The sequence below is a fragment of the Musca autumnalis genome, unplaced genomic scaffold, assembly GCF_047663935.1.
Source record: "Musca autumnalis isolate F117 unplaced genomic scaffold, ASM4766393v1 scaffold_1, whole genome shotgun sequence".
NCBI lineage: Eukaryota > Metazoa > Arthropoda > Insecta > Diptera > Muscidae > Musca > Musca autumnalis.
In genome coordinates, this window is record NW_027411644.1 from 173,383,446 (window position 1) to 173,402,934 (window position 19,489).

The 19,489-nt window shown below is 36.0% G+C and overlaps 1 protein-coding gene and 1 long non-coding RNA gene across 2 annotated transcripts in view; both read left to right on the plus strand.

Moving 5' to 3' along the window:
* Apc2 (Adenomatous polyposis coli 2) overlaps nucleotides 1-19,489 on the plus strand; it is a 75,020-nt gene that overhangs the window by 16,347 nt on the left and 39,184 nt on the right. The gene's annotated exons all lie outside the window — the stretch shown is intronic.
* LOC141390960 (uncharacterized) lies at nucleotides 4,457-9,138 on the plus strand. Its single transcript, XR_012409530.1, has 3 exons — nucleotides 4,457-8,679; nucleotides 8,791-8,923; nucleotides 8,998-9,138. It is a non-coding gene; the product is annotated as an uncharacterized lncRNA (long non-coding RNA).

Sequence of the window (19,489 nt, forward strand, 5' to 3'; positions counted from 1 at the left end):
AAGTCAGTCAGCTATGCAGATTAGAGTGACCCAAAAAAAAAAAATTTTTTTTGGAACCCCTACCCCCAATTTTTTCCATTTGATCCTTATATATGACATTTTATAGCGATCGGTAAAGGTTAAGTAACCCGTGCCAACCTAGCGATCTTTGTATGGGGCCAAAAGTGCATTTTCACGAAAATTATCTAAAGGCCGTAATTATGGTCCAATCATTGAAAAAGCTTTACCAGTTCATTATTGTGGCTAAAAAACGATTTCTACAAAAAATACCCAAAATCGGCCAAATATGCATATTGAAGATATATCAAAATCCGATCCGATACAGTTGATTTTCTGGAGGGAAGTCTTCTCTATATCCTCAAATAGCTTGACATGGTTGACGATATTGAAGGCCTTCAATAGGTCTACAGACACCATAACTGTTCGGTTGAACGACCTGTTCGGGTTCAGTCCTGTTATGCGTGGATATGGCGCGCAATGCTTCATAGCGCTTCTAGAACAGCATTCGGCACACAACAACATCAATTTGAGAAAACACTGTTGTCAGCGCATGGTTTTTCAATTAGTGAGTGGAGGAACTCACGAGTAAAGAGGTGCCGAATTCTGTTCTAGAACAATGCAAGGCAATGGGTCTCTCGTGAGCATACATTTACTTTCGCTCTCAACCCGTTTTTACTCTAACTGGTGGTGAGCGAGAGTACATTTACGTTCACGGGAGACCCATTGCCTTACTCTGTTCTAGAATCTTTGCTACTGCCGACAAGAGGGAGATCGGCCAGTACTATTCGCCTCTGCTAGGATTCTTACACGGCTTCAGTAGCGGGAACACCCTGCTACGGGCTACAATATGGGTGGCAATCGAAAGATTGAAGACACTTGTCAAGTACTCAAGCATTACCATTGAGATTCCGTTTGGGCACAACGCTTTAGATCAGTTATCGGCACTAATACAAACACATTGTTTGCGGCCTCACGTATACGATTCTCTCTCTCGCTCTCACCACAAACAGTGTGTGTGTTAATGCATTGCTAAAATAAAAAATTATTGAAAAAAGCGATAGCAGAACCTTCTTCATTGACTTCTGAAGGAAGACTGAGTGGTGGTTGTTCTGTTGTTATTCTCATCAAGGGCACGTGTGCCCCTTTTTGCCGGATGCTGCTTTAGATAATTTCGCGTTTCGGATGAGATGTGCGTTGCATATTGCTTATCGTAACTTGTGGTGGTACCTCCTTTGCTCTATCACTCTCTGCGTGCTTTACAAACTGCTGGGGGAAAATAACTCGCGCACTTCTTTGGATCTGCCACTGTCATGCCGCTGAAAGTAACAGCCGTTCTCTCATCCTTCTTTACCTGGTTTCGCAAGTGATTCAACCGTCGCACACAATTAACTTAATCTTAATTCTCTATTAATGTTACTTTACATTAGGTGATGTAGCCGCTTTTTCCAATAATGCTAGCCGGTTGACTTCAAGTTTTAGTTCTCTAATTCGTACTACGAAGCTCACACGCTCATTTGCTAGCCAAGTCTCCTCTGCTGTAAGGTTTGATCTGGTGATTGGTCAGCTGATCCTTCCTCAAAACGTAGTAACTATCGTAAATTTGTAAGCTTTAAGTGTCCTGTATTGCGGCGACCATGATGTTCTTTCGACTCATAAAGTCTACAATTTCTCTGCTCACCAAACTCCAGCAAAATACCCTTCCTCAATATTTTCATCAATGACTGTATAATACGCAAATTACAAATATATTTCGATGTATGTATGTGTGTAGATATGTACGTATAAAAAGACACACGACGCCTTTTTGAGCATTAACAAACGACGTCCATCCCTCCAAGAATAACAACGCGCCAGAGTCAGTCCACATTAACAAATTATATTTTCAGACAAATACGTGCATATATGCCAATTTTTGTTGCTTTCAGTTTAGTTTAGTTCAGTTCTGTTCTTTTAGTTTTGTTGAAAAGCAAAAAAAAAAAAAAACAAAATAGTGAGGACATACACACGACTATAATTTTCAAGCGTCGTACGTACGTACGATTTATATAGATGAGTCAGCTTATGGATGATAAAGAATGTTTGTAATGAATAGTAGAATGTAAACTGCTACAGCCGTTCTTTACCCAACAAGTCGAGCGTGTAAAGAAGAACAAGTCAACAATCCCTTCTTATAATTGGCCAACGATCAACAATCGATCGATCAGCAAACAAGTGGTGGTGGGATTGCAATGTAAATTCTTTTTAAAAATAACTTCTCCCCACATTTACGACAACGCAAATTCATTTTATTTGCAGACTATGTAGATTAATTTATAAGAGCAATGGAATGGAATGTTGATAGGTTGGGACTTTAAGGAAGACATTACCAAATTATTTTCAGAATACTCGTATATTTATGTTACATATTTACAAGGGTATTTACCCTTTGTTAGTCGGTTTGAATTTAACATAGCATAGATCAGCGATTGCGAAGATAAAATTCAATAAATTTAGAATTTGTTTTCAAATAGAATTGCATAAACAAAATTTAATAGCCTGTTTCACTAAAACAATTTGAACTATTACCAAATTTTTGTTTTTTTTTTTATATTTGGAGGTAATTCGAATGAATTTAAATTTCAATTGTCTTGGAGAAACAGGCCATAAAATTCGTACTATGTATCTTAATTGTATTAACATTCAAAAATATCACCGAATTTGTTTTTATGTACAATATAATAACATGTACAAAATAATGATGTATATTACAGTCGCGTAGTTTATTATCCTAGCAGTAACATATACAGTGCTGCTCAAAACATTTGCAACTCAGATGCCTATATCACATTCAGTCTATTTTTAGGGACATTTTGAGTTTTGAAATTTGTTTGTTTTTGTTATTTGATTTTTTGTTCACCATATTTTCAAGATTTAAAAAGGATTATTCAGTTATGAACACTTATGTTTAAAAAATGTGTGAAATATCGGAGGAACACATGTTTTAGCCTGCTCAAAACATTTGCAACTCCGTGGTACGAATATCTATTAGTTAATTTTTGACGATTTTTTTGTGTTGATTGGCATCAAATTGTTTTTAATCATAAGAAGGGGACAAAAAGCTTTCATGAGGAGTACATTTTATACCACATATGTTTACTTTTGATAGACAAGTATGCCGAAAACAAGACATGTCTAATTTTTTAAGAAAAACTTAAATTATGGCCAGAAATTTTTATCTACGATTTGCTAAAATGGTAATTTTTGAAAATTGTGGATCCGACGAGGTCCAAAAATAAACATAGGAACATCACAATATGTAAAACAGAGTTGGATACCGCGTAAAAAGATCTAAAATCGCCATAAGATGGGAAGGAGATGCAAGGACAACAACATCTACTGCAGGGGATGATCAAATAATTATACGAATTATTAAGCAGATCTCTCAGAGGACATCAACAGATGTTAAAAAAAGACTTGACACCGATAAATCTATGCAAACACCTCCGATACATGCCAAGGACACCGGTATACCAAAATAGGCAAATTTTGGGAAAACAGTAATTTCCAGGAAAAGTGGAATTTTCATAGAAATTATGCAAAAAATGTGTGACTATGTTTTTGGAGTAGTAAAACCTAGTACTTCTCCTCGATATAAATCAATATTTAAGTTATATTACTTGAAAAAATTTGATTGATCACCAGAACGAAAGATAATAGAATTTGTCCCCTTATACGAAAAAGTTGACCCAAAATGTAGAAGGTGTTTTATATTGCCCAGGAGGTATTTTTATGGACAGGAATGTTATAGGATACATTAGGACTTAATATTTATCAGATCCAAGAAATAACCTGACAGGTAGCATGTCAAAATCTCACCATGTACACGCCAGAAATGTCGTATAACAGAATGTTTTGGCATAATACCGCATCTAAACTTGTATATAATCACGTAAAACTAGCAATTTTTTGAAAATATGCTTAAGTTCTTATCGAACCCAATCAGGTATAGTAATCTAAATTCATATAGGAGGTTCCGGGACTCCAATCTGGATTCTAGACTATTAAAAATCGTATAAAACCTTGGTATTTGACAATTATCCTTAGAGCACAGGATTCCAAAGGATATATTAATTTATTTAGTTAACTGTTTCTTTTACGATGTCTCCAGATAATAAATAAAATGTTTAATTCACAATATATTATCAAAACAAAAATAATTTCTTCAGATTTTGTATAAAATTTTCTCAGTTGCAAATGTTTTGAGCAGAACCAAAAGTGAGTACGAGCTTTGTTTTGTATATTTTTTGTAAAATAAGTGAAATTTTTGCAAATTAATTTTTAAATCTTTAAAAAGGATTCAATAAACAATCAATCTACAAAAATATTGGCATTTCAAATCCACAAACTACCTCAGAACTATATAAAATATGAACTAGTCATTCCAGTTGCAAATGTTTTGAGCAGCACTGTAGGTCTGAGGCCAGTATTTTGATATGTTACGCTTTATAGCTAAAACTACATTTTATCTCATTTCCAGTGAACACAAATGAAATCAAAAAGTAGTCATACTTTTTATTGTTTATGAATCATTTTATGCATTTTTGCCATATTGACCAAACAGACAAAAAGTAAACAACCAATTTAAATGCCGTTTTGATAATGTTATCTTGCAATTACGTTTTAAATACTGACTGTCGCGATTGAAAATAACGTTTCGATATTTGCGAAGAGAAATTTATATTCATTTCCAAGAAAACAACTAGTTTTGTAACTTTCCGAATATTATACCGTACCATTCGTTGCCAATTTTTAAATCTAAAAGTACGTAGGGACAGGAGCTTTTATTTGTAATGTATAATCATTAAGAAACAAGTAAAAAGGTATCAGTCGGCTTTGACGACAGAGATATACCCTCAGCCAGTGTGCTACGACTACAAAACTAAAATTATTTTCCCCAAAAATGTATTTAGGGGGTTTTTAGGATTTTATTGCCCTTTCTGGAAGTATGAACTTGACGACAAAAAATAAGGATTTGGATTAAAGCTCAAAAATTTTGCGGAATTGTTCATTTTGGAAGTGGATTTTATTTTTGGAGTCATTCGTTCGATCACTCGTGCCCACGAGTGATTTCTGTCGACCATTTTCGGATTTAGAGATTTTGCACCTTTATGTCTTGAAGCATGAACTTGCCCAGGTAAAACATAATGTCGCTGCAAGCAGAACTACAAGGAGTACCTTCTGAAAACATGTCCAAAGGATCCTCGAACATACCGTAAACCAGGTTTCGGCACCAATACAAATGAAGTATGTGCGGTCACACGCATACAACATCGAGAGCGTAAATTTCGCTCTCTCCACAAACATGGTGTGGTTAATGCTTTGCAAAAAATTGACTTCTGAGTGAAGACTTAATGGTGGTTGTTTTCTTGTTACTCTCATCAAGGACACGTGTGCCCGTTTTTGCCGCATGCTACCTTAAACGGTACTTATACAAAAATGTTGACATTTTCTGAGGGACGTACATTAAAGAGTCTACCAATATAGCCCATTTTTGAACTTGAACTAAGTTTGGATAAAATATTGTGAAATTCAGTTTGGACAAAATCGGCAACTCCATTAAAGAGATATCGCTCGTACCATTTTAACGAACATTTTTTTACTTTTGTGGGGAAGGTACCAGAAGGAAGCACCGTCTTCGAACTTCATCTAAGACTCGAAAATATATTATGATATGCAAAGTTTGGACCTACGCAGATTCGAGAGTTATCGCCCATCAAAAAAGTCCTCCCAAAATCATGGGTTTTGTAAGGGATTTTTGGCAGCCGTAACTAACCCTTTCTTCCCCATTATTTTTACAAGGGCATGTCGCACTCAGTTTCTAGTTATTTTATGACCTCTAGAGTAACTAGTTACTCTGTGGCCACTAGAAGTTGAAAAGTAAGGTGAGAAAAAATTATATTTTTAGATCAGCTGATGTAGAGAATTTGTTTTTAATTTCATCACACTTCTTACTTTTATTTTACTTTATTTTATTTCGCTGTCTGCCCGAGTTGAACCCACGAACCCTCTGATTTCTAGCCCAGTATCCGGCAATAAGGGGTACACGTGCCCTTGATGAGAATAACAACAGAACAACCACCACTCAGTCTTCGTTCAGAAGTCACTGAAGAAGGTTCTGTTGTCGATTGTTTCAATAATTTTTAATTTTAGCAATGCATTAACGCACACGCTGGCACACGCTGCTTGTGGTGAGAGCGAGAGAGAGTCGTATACGTGCGATCGCAAACAATGCGTTTGTCTTAGTGCCGATACCTGTTCTAGCCAAAGACACTACACACTGTACCACCGCCCTCATTACTTAGTGAGGAGTAAAATAAGTAGGTTTGCCTTGTAAATTTTTTAAGAAGTAACCCATTACTTTTCAGAGTACTTGTAATGCGAAAAGAAACTTGTTTACATTACTTTGTTATGGGTTACGTAATGACTAGGATCCGAATCTTTGCTGGGCGTGCACACCAGCCACTACACATGGTTACCGTATGTGTTTTTTTACTTCTCTAAGGAAGTATGGACTTGCCCCTAAAAAACTTGTTGCGTCATAATAGTTACCCCGAATACAACCTGTTGGAAAAAGAAGTTAAAACTATTCGAGAAGGGATCTTAAACTGCACTGTTCCGTGACATGACTAAATCGACTCCAAATTGTCAGAAACATATTTGAGATCTAAAACCATTATTTCGATGAGGAACATTTTTGATCGTATCAAAGTGTATATTCCCTCGTTAGCCTAAAGGCTGAGGGTATAAGAACAATAATCTCAAAACTCAATGATGGCAACAATGCAACGCTCACAGTAAATGATTATGACAAGATCACTACTGGGGATATACTGCCTACGGTTGACGGGACGCTAGTTTCGGTAGGGGACGGACAAAGTGTCTCCTGTCTAGTGTCCCCTAGTCAAGGACAGTCTGGCTTAACAAAGCCGATCACTTCTAACCCAACGACGCTTATCTGGCCTCAGCGGAATCAAAAAATTCCTTGAAGCCAGGACCATCTGAAGCACGAAAGAACCGAAAATCGGCCGTAGCCCATATAACTGGTCTCCAGAGACAGGATGCTGTTTAGGAAGTAAATACTTTTCCAAAACTTTGGCTAACAACGTTCCCACCACCTCAACTGGCTCTGCAAGTCGATTGGCCAAAGGAAAGAGGGCGTGCCGGAAGTCGCGCAGGGAACTCTTATCCATCTCATGAGAGAATGCAAACTAATAAGGATTAATCTCAAGGTGCTGAACAAGCTCGAAAGAGTGCAGCCACACTTGGCCGAAAGAAATCCTGAAATAAAGAGAAAACATCTCATCTCGATTGCTGAAGAGGCAAAATCGGGATCAATGTCAACATCGACTACCATAGCTACCAAAGGTCAAATCAGGGGCGGTGTTGACTAGATCCAGCAACCTATAAACGAATCACCTCTTTCGAACACAGCACTTTCTTCAAAGGTAGACCTTTCACCCATACAGGACAGCCCTCAAGATCTAAGGATGCTAAGTCAAAAGAGACGAATCAAAAATATATCAACCAGGAATGAGGAAAGCTAAGAAGTCTGACCCGGAATTGACCTCTTTACCTGTAGTACGATTCTCTAACTCATTTTTTGAGTTACCGACAAAAATCGGTAAAATTGGACTGCTCATAATTTCGATAATTAACGATATTTTTCCACTGCCTGTTACCAAAAGACTGAGAGCAGGAACGATACCACAGCCAATTCAGCCTCACAAGCTAACGTGAGCCACAAGGTACATACATATCTTCTTCCGATTCTCTTCTCACAGGTAACAGTGCTGAAAAGAAAACAAGTAAAAAGCTTTAAGTTCGGCTGGCCGAACTTTTTATGCTTTCCACCATGAAAAATTCTGAGCCAATATGGAATAATTAGTTTTCTTTCTGTTACTAAAGCACTTAGGTGGAGAAGTTGCTTGACCACTGGGAATCCCCAATACATAATTTAAGCTAATACGGTTAGCTAAACACTTTTAAATACCTCATATCGGGCTGTACCGTTATATGAGGGATATACCTACATATGTCCACAATTTTTGAAAGAGAAGTTTTTTGACCACTAGGAACGCTAAATGCCTATTTTTAGTGGAGAAGTTTTTGTATGATAGCTCAATTAATTAAAAACTTTCAGCAATTATAACATTCGCCCTAATAAGACAACAATAAATACATTTTTTTAGTAGGTAGGTACCTCCTTTTTATTTATCATAAATCCCTAAGCCAAAAATTCATGGTTCAGCAGTGTAATTAGTCATCTTATACAAAATTCAAATGGTGCTGTAATTATTCGTCACTTTGGCAAATCTAAAAAGGCACGTTACAATCCCTCTTGTTGGTTCTTCTTCTAATAAGTGACGAATACGCTTGTTTTTCTGTCGTACTTCGCTGTATATCGCTGTGTTCTTCGACGCCATCGATACTTTACGGTACTTGACCGAAGAACAGTGTGGTTGTGGTGTGTATTCCAAACATTAGCAACCGGCAAAATTTAAATGAACTCAGTTGGCCTGATGCCGTCTGGGTTGTTTGTTGCTGTTGTTACTTTTCTGAATATTTTTCGTGACATTATACTGTGGTGGTTAGTGGCGCTCGCCGCACATCAATCAGAGACTAAAAGTAATAAACAATGAAGTAAGAAAAAAACTAAAAATATAAGTACTATGACCATATAAATTGTTATGTAAAAACAACAACAACAATAATAATAACAAAAATTAAAACTTTTTTGTTTCCCCAAAAAAGCGAAAAGAAGACAAACAAAACAAAAGCCCAGTAAAAAAAATGTATTCGAATTGACCAACTTAAGTCAAGAGGTGTAATCACCGCTACCGGCTGTTAGTTAATGTCCAAAAATGTTACGATTACTAAGCAAAGAGTAAGACAACAATAATAAATGAAGCCCAAAATACCAAAAAATTAACATAGTTTTTTTCTACTTCTACTTTTTAGGGTCCCCCCCAGTGAGTAAGCGTCACAATAAAATTTCTCTAAGGAAAAATTAACAACAACAAAATAATGTAAAAAAAATATTTTTTTTTTCTTCTTTTCATCGAGGGAGCTAAATATAAAACAATATATTTGCATAAACAATTATTATGGCCATGAAATGAAATTTACTTTTCTTATTATGGCTAAGTAGACACTCGATGATTTATGGCAAATAGTTTGGATGCTTTTTTGTTTCTTACATGGGAACACGCAACCCTGTAAGAAATATTTGTATTACTTTTAAAACGGTACAAATTGTGCCTTAAATAAAATGGCTACATAAGCTCCATATACCCCAATAACAAAGGAGGTCTTCCATTCTAGAGAGGCCTCCTAAGGAGGTCTTCTTTTCTATAGAAGCCTCCTACGGAGGTCTTCTATTCTATAGAAGCCTCCAACGGAGGTCTTCTATTCTATAGAAGCCTCCAACGGAGGTCTTCTATTCTATAGAAGCCTCCAACGGAGGTCTTCTATTCTATAGAAGCCTCCGACGGAGGTCTTCTATTCTATAGAAGCCTCCAACGGAGGTCTTCTATTCTATAGAAGCCTCCAACGGAGGTCTTCTATTCTATAGAAGCCTCCAACGGAGGTCTTCTATTCTATAGAAGCCTCCAACGGAGGTCTTCTATTCTATAGAAGCCTCCAACGGAGGTCTTCTATTCTATAGAAGCCTCCAACGGAGGTCTTCTATTCTATAGAAGCCTCCAACGGAGGTCTTCTATTCTATAGAAGCCTCCAACGGAGGTCTTCTATTCTATAGAAGCCTCCAACGGAGGTCTTCTATTCTATAGAAGCCTCCAACGGAGGTCTTCTATTCTATAGAAGCCTCCAACGGAGGTCTTCTATTCTATAGAAGCCTCCAACGGAGGTCTTCTATTCTATATTCTATAGAAGCCTCCAACGGAGGTCTTCTATTCTATAGAAGCCTCCAACGGAGGTCTTCTATTCTATAGAAGCCTCCAACGGAGGTCTTCTATTCTATAGAAGCCTCCAACGGAGGTCTTCTATTCTATAGAAGCCTCCAACGGAGGTCTTCTATTCTATAGAAGCCTCCAACGGAGGTCTTCTATTCTATAGAAGCCTCCAACGGAGGTCTTCTATTCTATAGAAGCCTCCAACGGAGGTCTTCTATTCTATAGAAGCCGCCAACAGAGGTCTTCTATTCTATAGAAGCCTCCAACGGAGGTCTTCTATTCTATAGAAGCTGCCAACGGAGGTCTTCTATTCTATAGAAGCCTCCAACGGAGGTCTTCTATTCTATAGAAGCCTCCAACGGAGGTCTTCTATTCTATAGAAGCCTCCAACGGAGGTCTTCTATTATATAGAAGCCTCCTACGGAGGTCTTCTATTCTATGGAAGCCTCCTACGGAGGTCTCCTATTCTATAGAAGCCTCCTACGGAGGTCTCCTATTCTATAGAAGCCTCCTACGGAGGTCTTCTATTCTATAGAAGCCTCCAACGGAGGTCTTCTATTCTATAGAAGCCTCCAACGGAGGTCTTTTATTCTATAGAAGCCTCCAACGGAGGTCTTCTATTCTATAGAAGCCTCCAACGGAGGTCTTCTATTCTATAGAAGCCTCCAACGGAGGTCTTCTATTCTATAGAAGCCTCCAACGGAGGTCTTCTATTCTATAGAAGCCGCCAACGGAGGTCTTCTATTCTATAGAAGCCTCCAACGGAGGTCTTCTATTCTATAGAAGCCTCCAACGGAGGTCTTCTATTCTATAGAAGCCTCCAACGGAGGTCTTCTATTCTATAGAAGCCTCCAACGGAGGTCTTCTATTCTATAGAAGCCTCCAACGGAGGTCTTCTATTCTATAGAAGCCTCCAACGGAGGTCTTCTATTCTATAGAAGCCTCCAACGGAGGTCTTCTATTCTATAGAAGCCTCCAACGGAGGTCTTCTATTCTATAGAAGCCTCCAACGGAGGTCTTCTATTCTATATTCTATAGAAGCCTCCAACGGAGGTCTTCTATTCTATAGAAGCCTCCAACGGAGGTCTTCTATTCTATAGAAGCCTCCAACGGAGGTCTTCTATTCTATAGAAGCCTCCAACGGAGGCCTTCTATTCTATAGAAGCCTCCAACGGAGGTCTTCTATTCTATAGAAGCCTCCAACGGAGGTCTTCTATTCTATAGAAGCCTCCAACGGAGGTCTTCTATTCTATAGAAGCCTCCAACGGAGGTCTTCTATTCTATAGAAGCCTCCAACGGAGGTCTTCTATTCTATAGAAGCCTCCAACGGAGGTCTTCTATTCTATAGAAGCCGCCAACAGAGGTCTTCTATTCTATAGAAGCCTCCAACGGAGGTCTTCTATTCTATAGAAGCCTCCAACGGAGGTCTTCTATTCTATAGAAGCCTCCAACGGAGGTCTTCTATTATATAGAAGCCTCCTACGGAGGTCTTCTATTCTATGGAAGCCTCCTACGGAGGTCTCCTATTCTATAGAAGCCTCCTACGGAGGTCTCCTATTCTATAGAAGCCTCCTACGGAGGTCTCCTATTCTATAGAAGCCTCCTACCGAGGTCTTCTATTCTATAGAAGCCTCTATTCTATAGAAGCCTATAGAAGAACCCTACGGTGGTCTTCTATTTTTTAGAAGCTTCCCACGGAGATCTTGTATTCTATAGAAGTCATTAACGGAGGTCGGCTGATAAAATTTATCAATAATGGTAGATAAAATTATCCACAATATTGCATAAATATCAACAATGGTGCATAAAATAATCTACTATGGTGAATAACGTTATCCGCAATTATGTATAAAATTCTTCACAATGGTGGATAAAATTATCCCAAATGGTGGACAAAATTATCCACAATGGTGGATAAAATTGTACATTAAGGTGAATAATATTAACTGCTGTGGCGGTTAACATTATCCAATACGTTAGATAACATTATCCGCAATGAAATTCTCCACAATGATGGATAAAATTATTCACAATGATGAATAACATTATCCCACACAATGGTGGATAAAATTATCAGCAATGTGAGTAAAATTTTCCCCAATGATGGATAAAATTATCCATTATATGGTGTAGAACATTAACCGCTATGGCGGTTAACATTATCCAATGTGGTGTATAACATTATCCGCAATGTTGGATAAAATTCCCCACAATGGTGGATAAAATACCCACTATGGTAAGAATTTTTTCTACAATCGTGCATAAAATTATCCACAATGTTTATCCAACATTATTCACAATTCTGGTTAAAATTATCCACAGTGTTGGATAAAAATAGCCACTAAGGTTCGAATTTTATCCACAATGGTGAGTAAAATTATCTACAATGATAGATAACATTATCCGCTATGGCTAATAAGATTATCCAATATGATGTTTAGCGATATCCACTATGGTGGATAAAATTATCCCCAATGGGGTTCAAAACTATCCACAATGATGGATAAAATTATACACAATGATGGATAAAAGTTTTCTCTTGGGTGGTAGTTTATCCACAATGGTGGATAAAATTATCCACAATGATAGATAAAATTATCCACAGTGGTGAGTAAAATTATCCACAATGATAAATAAAATATTCTACTATGGTGATTAACATCATCCACTATGGTGGTTATAATTATCCACAACGTAGGATAAAATTATCCACAATGTTGAATAAAATTATCCACAGTGGTGCACAATATTATCCACAATGGTGAGTAAAATTATCTACAATGATAGATAACATTATCCGCTATGGCTAATAAGATTATCCAATATGATGTTTAGCGATATCCACTATGGTGGATAAAATTATCCCCAATGGGGTTCAAAACTATCCACAATGGTGGATAAAATTATCCACAATGATAGATAAAATTATCCACAGTGGTGAGTAAAATTATCCACAATGATAAATAAAATATTCTACTATGGTGATTAACATCATCCACTATGGTGGTTATAATTATCCACAACGTAGGATAAAATTATCCACAATGTTGAATAAAATTATCCACAATGGTGCACAATATTATCCACAATGGTGAATAAAATTATCCACTATTCCCAATGGTGTAAAATCTATCCAGTATGGTGGATAACATTTTCCATGGTAAATAAAATTATACTCAATTGTTGAAAAAAAATATCTACAAAAATTATCAACAAATTCATGGTGGTACTTAAAATTACCCACAGTAGTGCATGAAATTATCCACACTGGTGGATAAAATTATCCACTTGGTGGATAAGTATAAACAATGGTGAATAACATTATTCATTATGGTGAATAAAATTATTCACAATCTATATATATAAAAGAGTAGTGAGGTGAGTGACTGACTGACTGACTGACTGACTGACTGATTGACTGACTGATTCATCAGCGCCCAGACGAAACCACTGAAGCTAGAAAGTTGAAATTTTGGGTGTAGGTTGCTGTTGGTGTGTAGGGGTGAGATAAGGCTGGGTTTTTGGAAATTCGACCTAGAAGTGTACGAAAAGTACTAAAAGGTACTAAATATGGTACCCTTTGTATTAGGCAAACGGTAAGAGCTAGAATTCTGAAATTTGGAATGAGGGTAACTGATGGAGAGCTAGAAAGATGTACCAAAGGGTTTTTGGAAATTCGAACCACAAGGGTACGAAAAGTACTAAATGGTACTAAATTTAGTACAATTTGGATTTGTGTGAACGGATAGAGCTGGAATCCTGAAATTTGAAATTAGTGTAACTTGTGGAGAGCAACAAAGAAAGGTTTTTGGAAATTCGAACTATAAGTGCACGAATAGTACTAAATGGTACTAAATTTAGTACAATTTGGATTTGGGTGAACGGATAGAGCTGGAATAGAGGCATTTGGAATGAGGGTCACTGATGAAGAGTAAGAATGAAAGGTTTTTGGAAATTCGAACTGTAAGGGACGAAAAGTACTAAATGGTACTAAATTTAGTACAATTTTGATTTGGGTGAACGGATTGAGCTGGAATACAGACATTTGGAATGAGGGTCACTGATGAAGAGCAACAATGAAAGGTTTTTGTAAATTCGAACCATAAAGGTACGAAAAGTGCTAACTGGTACTAAATTTAGTACAATTTGGGTTTGGGTGAACGAATAGAGCTGGAATCCTGAAATTTGGAATGAATGTCACTGATGGAGAGTAAAAAAGAAAGGTTTTTGGAAATTCGAACCATAAGTGCACGCAAAGTATTAAATGGTACTAAATTTAGTACAATTCGGATTTGGGTGAACGAATAGAGCTGGAATCCTGAAATTTGGAATGAGGATCACTGATGAAGAGTAAAAATGAAAGGTTTTTGGAATTCGAATTACAAGGGTACGAAAAGTACTAAATGGTACTAAATTTAGTACAATTTTGATTTGGGTGAACGGATTAAGCTGGAATACAGACATTTGGAATGAGGGTCACTGATGAAGAGTAACAATGAAAGGTTTTTGGAAATTCGAACTGTAAGGGTACGAAAAGTACTAAATGGTACTAAATTTAGTACAATTTGGGTTTGGGTGAACGAATAGAGCTGGAATCCTGAAATTTGGAATGAAGGTCACTGGTGAAGAGTAAAAAAGAAAGGTTTTTGGAAATTCGAATTAAAAGGGTACGAAAAGTACTAAATGGTACTAAATTTAGTACAATTTTGATTTGGGTGAACGGATTGAGCTGGAATATAGACATTTGGAATGAGGGTCACTGATGAAGAGTAACAATGACAGGTTTTTGGAAATTCGAACTATAAGGGTACGAAAAGTACTATATGGTACTAAATTTAGTACAATTTGGATTTGGGTGAACGGATTGATCTGGAATCCTGAAATTTGTAATGAGGGTCACTGATGGAGAGTAACAAAGAAAGGTTTTTAGAAATTAGAACTAAAAGTGCACGAAAATTACTAAATGGTACTAAATTTAGTACAATTTGGATTTGGGTGAACGGATAGAGCTGGAATCCTGAAATTTGGAATGAAGATCACTGATGAAGAGTAAAAATGAAAGGTTTTTGGAATTCGAACTATAAGTGTACGAAAAGTAATAAATAGTAGTATATTTAGTACAAATTAGGTTTGGGTGAACGGATAGAGCTGGAATCTTGAAATTTGGAATGAAGGAGAGTAAAACAGAAAAACACTGAATGGTACTAAGTAGAGCACAATTTGGGTATGGGTTAACGAATAGGGCCGAAATCCTGAAATTTGAAATTGTGGTCACTGATGAAGAGTAAGAAAGATGTACCAAAGGTCGAAAAGTCCTAAATGGTAGTGAGTTTAGTATGATTTGGATTTGAAGAGCTGAATTTGGAATTAAGATTACTGTTGGAATATAGAATTGAGATATGGAGGTAGCTTTGGAAAATCGTACTAATGTGCACGAAGTAGTACTAAATGGTACGAAATTTGCTATAGTTTGTATTTGCGTGAACAGATTATTGTTGGAGGGTAGGATTGTGGTAGTTTTAGAAATTCGTACTTATGGAAAAGTGCTAAATGGAACTACATTGGAAATCGTGTACGAAAATTGCTAAATGGTACAAAATTTGGTACCTTTTGGTATTTGCTATATGGTATAGAATTTTGTACAATTTGTGATTTTGTAAAGGGTAGAACTGGAATTTTGAAATTCGGTATTAAATTAGCAATTGGTGTGTAGAGTGGAGGTAGGGAGGAGATTTTGACAATTCGTACTTATTTATACAAAAACTACTAAATAGTCCTCAAATGGGTTTCAGGGGAACTGGTAAAACTGGAAAAGTGAATTGGGGTTAGGATATATGTTGAATATAAGGAAGTAATTTTTGAAAAGTTTACCTATGTGTACGATAAGTTGGGTAACATGTTGGTACCAAAACCATTTTAATAATAGCCGCCATTTAAGGGTACCCCGATTTCGAGTATTTACCCAAACCTTGGGTAAAACCTCTTTAACTGCCGAACAAATTGACATAGGCTGACGAAATTTGGCTCACATCTTACTTATATCAAGCGAACATCTGATATTGAAAATGGAGTCTCTGGGTCCATGTTTTCATATAGCCTCCATGTAATCGTACCTCCCGATTTCAGAAACCCATATTGGAGCTACAGTCAGTATGATTGTAAAATTTGGCTAATAGGTAAAAAATACCTTAAATCGGGAGTTACGGCTATATGGGGGCTATACCTAACATGGATCCAGTGACTCCATTTTCAATACCTTTAATACTATTGACATAAGAAAGTTTTGAGCCAAATTTTGTCAGCCTAAACTATTTTAAATAGTTAAGGTACTAAATTTAGTGTTGGGTGTAGGAACAAAACTGGGATTATATAATTTGGAAATACGCTATTTGTACAAAAAATACGAAATGGAAAAATATTTGTTATGAAGATCGCTCTAAAATTTGAGACAAAGTTCTGAGTTTGAAAAATTTTACTGAATATTGTTCCATTGATTTGATGCTAACGCCAAGGAGTTTATAAATAATGTGCTGAAATTAAGTAGTCAAACGTGAAGTATCTTTTCAAAAAATGTTTTTTGTTCTGACCGCTTTGGTATGTAAATTTGAAAACGTGGTCCAATGCGACAACTTTGTTAACTAGAATGTATTTACCCCCTGATATTAAAAAATCCTAAATTGAAATGCCTTCAAAAAATTTTCCGTTATATACGGTTGACATACCCGTGCACATTAAGTACAATTTTTTGTAAAGAAGTTTTCTAACCTTTCATGCCACAAATTCCGAATTTCGGTTGGAAAATGTGCAGAAGATCTTCAAAATACTCAAAATCTTCAAAATATCTCTTCTAATAAACGTGGATTGGAGTGGAGATTTTTTAAATTAAACTTTTATATCCTCTGAGTATTCAAGGTGCAAATTGAAAGAAAATTGGAAAATATACATTTGTTCTTCTTTTAAAATACACTTAGTGGAGAGGTAACGTTATATGGGGATATACGAAAACGTGGATTTTTATGGCCATTTTGAATGCCGAAAATTTAACGGACCTATTCGTGTTCTGGGCGAAACCGCTAGAACATTGCATTGTAAATGTGCGTGATCGTTGTTGTGAATGGGTACTGGAAGGGAATGCTGTGTTAGTGAAGGGGTAAAACCAGGAGTCAAATATGAAATTTGCAATATGATACGTAGTTATGGAAATTCGAAATAAAAAATATGGTAGCTGTGAAGGGATGCGACACGGCAGATTCTTTTTTTTAAATTCTGACTACAATCGAAAAAATTTTGGTAATAAAAATAGGTCTTAGTACAACAGAATCTCCAGTATTCTCCATTCCCGTATTAAATATTGTTTATATATATTTCCTTTCCTTTCCGCATACGAAGTAGCGGGCATTTGCTAGTGTTGAATAAAATTACTAACAATGGTGGACAAAATTATCCACAATGCATGATAAAATTATCCACGATGGTGGATAAAATTATCTACATTGGTGGGAATATTATTCACAATGGTGCAAAAATTATCCACCATGGTGGATAAAATTATCCTCACAAAAAATAAAATTGACCACAATGTGGGAAAAAATTATCCACAATGGTGGATAAAATTATCCACAAGCGTAGGTAAAATCATTCACAAGGGCCGGTAAAATTTTTATGGATACCATTATTTGCAAGTTTGGATAAAATTATCCACAATGATGGATAAATTATGAGAAATATTATCCAGAATGGTGAGGAAAATTATTCACAATGATTGATAAAATTATCTTCGATGTGAATAAAATTGTCCACAATGGTGGTCATTTTTTTAATTTTATTGTTTTTAAAAACAACCAGCACATACATTTCTGAAATTGTTATAATCACATTGTATTAAATGTTTTACACTTCATTCCAATTTTATCTGTAATACTTTGAAAAATTATCTAAGTTATTAGGTTGTTTCTTTTTTCGAACATTATGATGTCATTATAAGCAAATTTCACCTGTTTCTTTATCTGCTTGGTTTTTTGTAGCCAAAAAAGCGTATTTATAACTCTTTGTTTTCTTGAAAATATATCGATATTTACCATAAAAGTAAAATGACGTTTAAAATACCTTTGAAACATTCATTAACTTGCCTCAATTTGTTGTTGAGTTGTGTTTTTCTTTTTTCCCTTTTTCGTCGTCAGCTTCATAGCTGGCTGTAGCTATAAAATCATTGCCCTCATACTAAGAGTAGTAATTTTAAGCCAACATCGTTATTCGTCTATAGTAATTTAGTATAAAAACTTTTTATTATAACACCTGCTACCAAAAAGCAAATGAACATTTGTTGTATAAAAAACATACGGCATACCTGAAAATTTAAACAACTTTTGTTTTTTTGCTGTTTTAAGTTGCATTATTTTGTAATACTCGTACACTCATTGTAAATGATATCTGGCCGGAGACTGACTACTTGTTCATTGTCGTCTGAATTAGTTGGCTAATCTTTACATTGTCATAGTTACTGACCTATCACGTTGCATTCGCAGCACTACCTGACACCCATATCGATTATTAGCTAATCTAATGTAAAAGATTGTTGTAACTGTCAAATAACCTAGGCGATCGTATTTCCCATGCTATGCGAAATGAAAAAAGTGAAAAATTAGTATTAGGTTCATTGACCATGTTAAAAGAGGTAACTTGATTTTCCTAGATAGCATCTGATATAAGCATTTCCGGCAATTTAAGATAACGTAGAGGCCCTTAAGGAAACTGTTTGAAATGTTAATTAAAAATGCAATACTTTCTCTTTAACAAACTATTCACATTGGCGGAATTTATTTGATTCTGGACAGAAGTGAGTGTGTGACGAACTAGTTTTACACATTACCACATAACAAGATATGTGTAGTACAAGATATATAGGAAAGTCGTAACACTTATTCAATTTAATTCTCATTTGAGATTTTTTATTCAAAATTGAATCGATTATGGCGCTTCCTTAAATTTTCTGTTAATATAAAATATGCCTACATCTTTTATATTCGAAGCCAAAATTCTTATAACGTTTACTTGTAATCTCAAAATAAGCAATTCGACTGCTTATTCTGCTTTTAAATTTTAATACAGAAAAATGACATTAAACAGCATAATCAACTTCATCCCTAATTCTTTACAGATTACCATCAACAGTATGTAGTTTTCAAAATAAATTCACAAAACCTAAATAAATGAAAGATACTCATATCAAAATCAACCCAATTTCCACATACCAGTTGTAAAAAAGCAAAAAAAAAATCTGCCAATTGTATTGTGGGTAGAACAAGAATTTCATGGCGAACGCGCAGTAAGCCAGCCCAACAACAACGACACAAACGTGAAACATCTACAACTACTGCTGCTACCATTCATTCATTGTAGGCTAAATAAACTCATAGCCGAAGTTCAAGGCAATGAAATGTTAAATGAGCTTTGCATTTACAGTGAGTTGGACAAAAGAGGTTAAGCAGAGGCGCTTTGTTGCGTCGTAGTTCGTGTGCCTTTAGGCGAACCTTAAATTG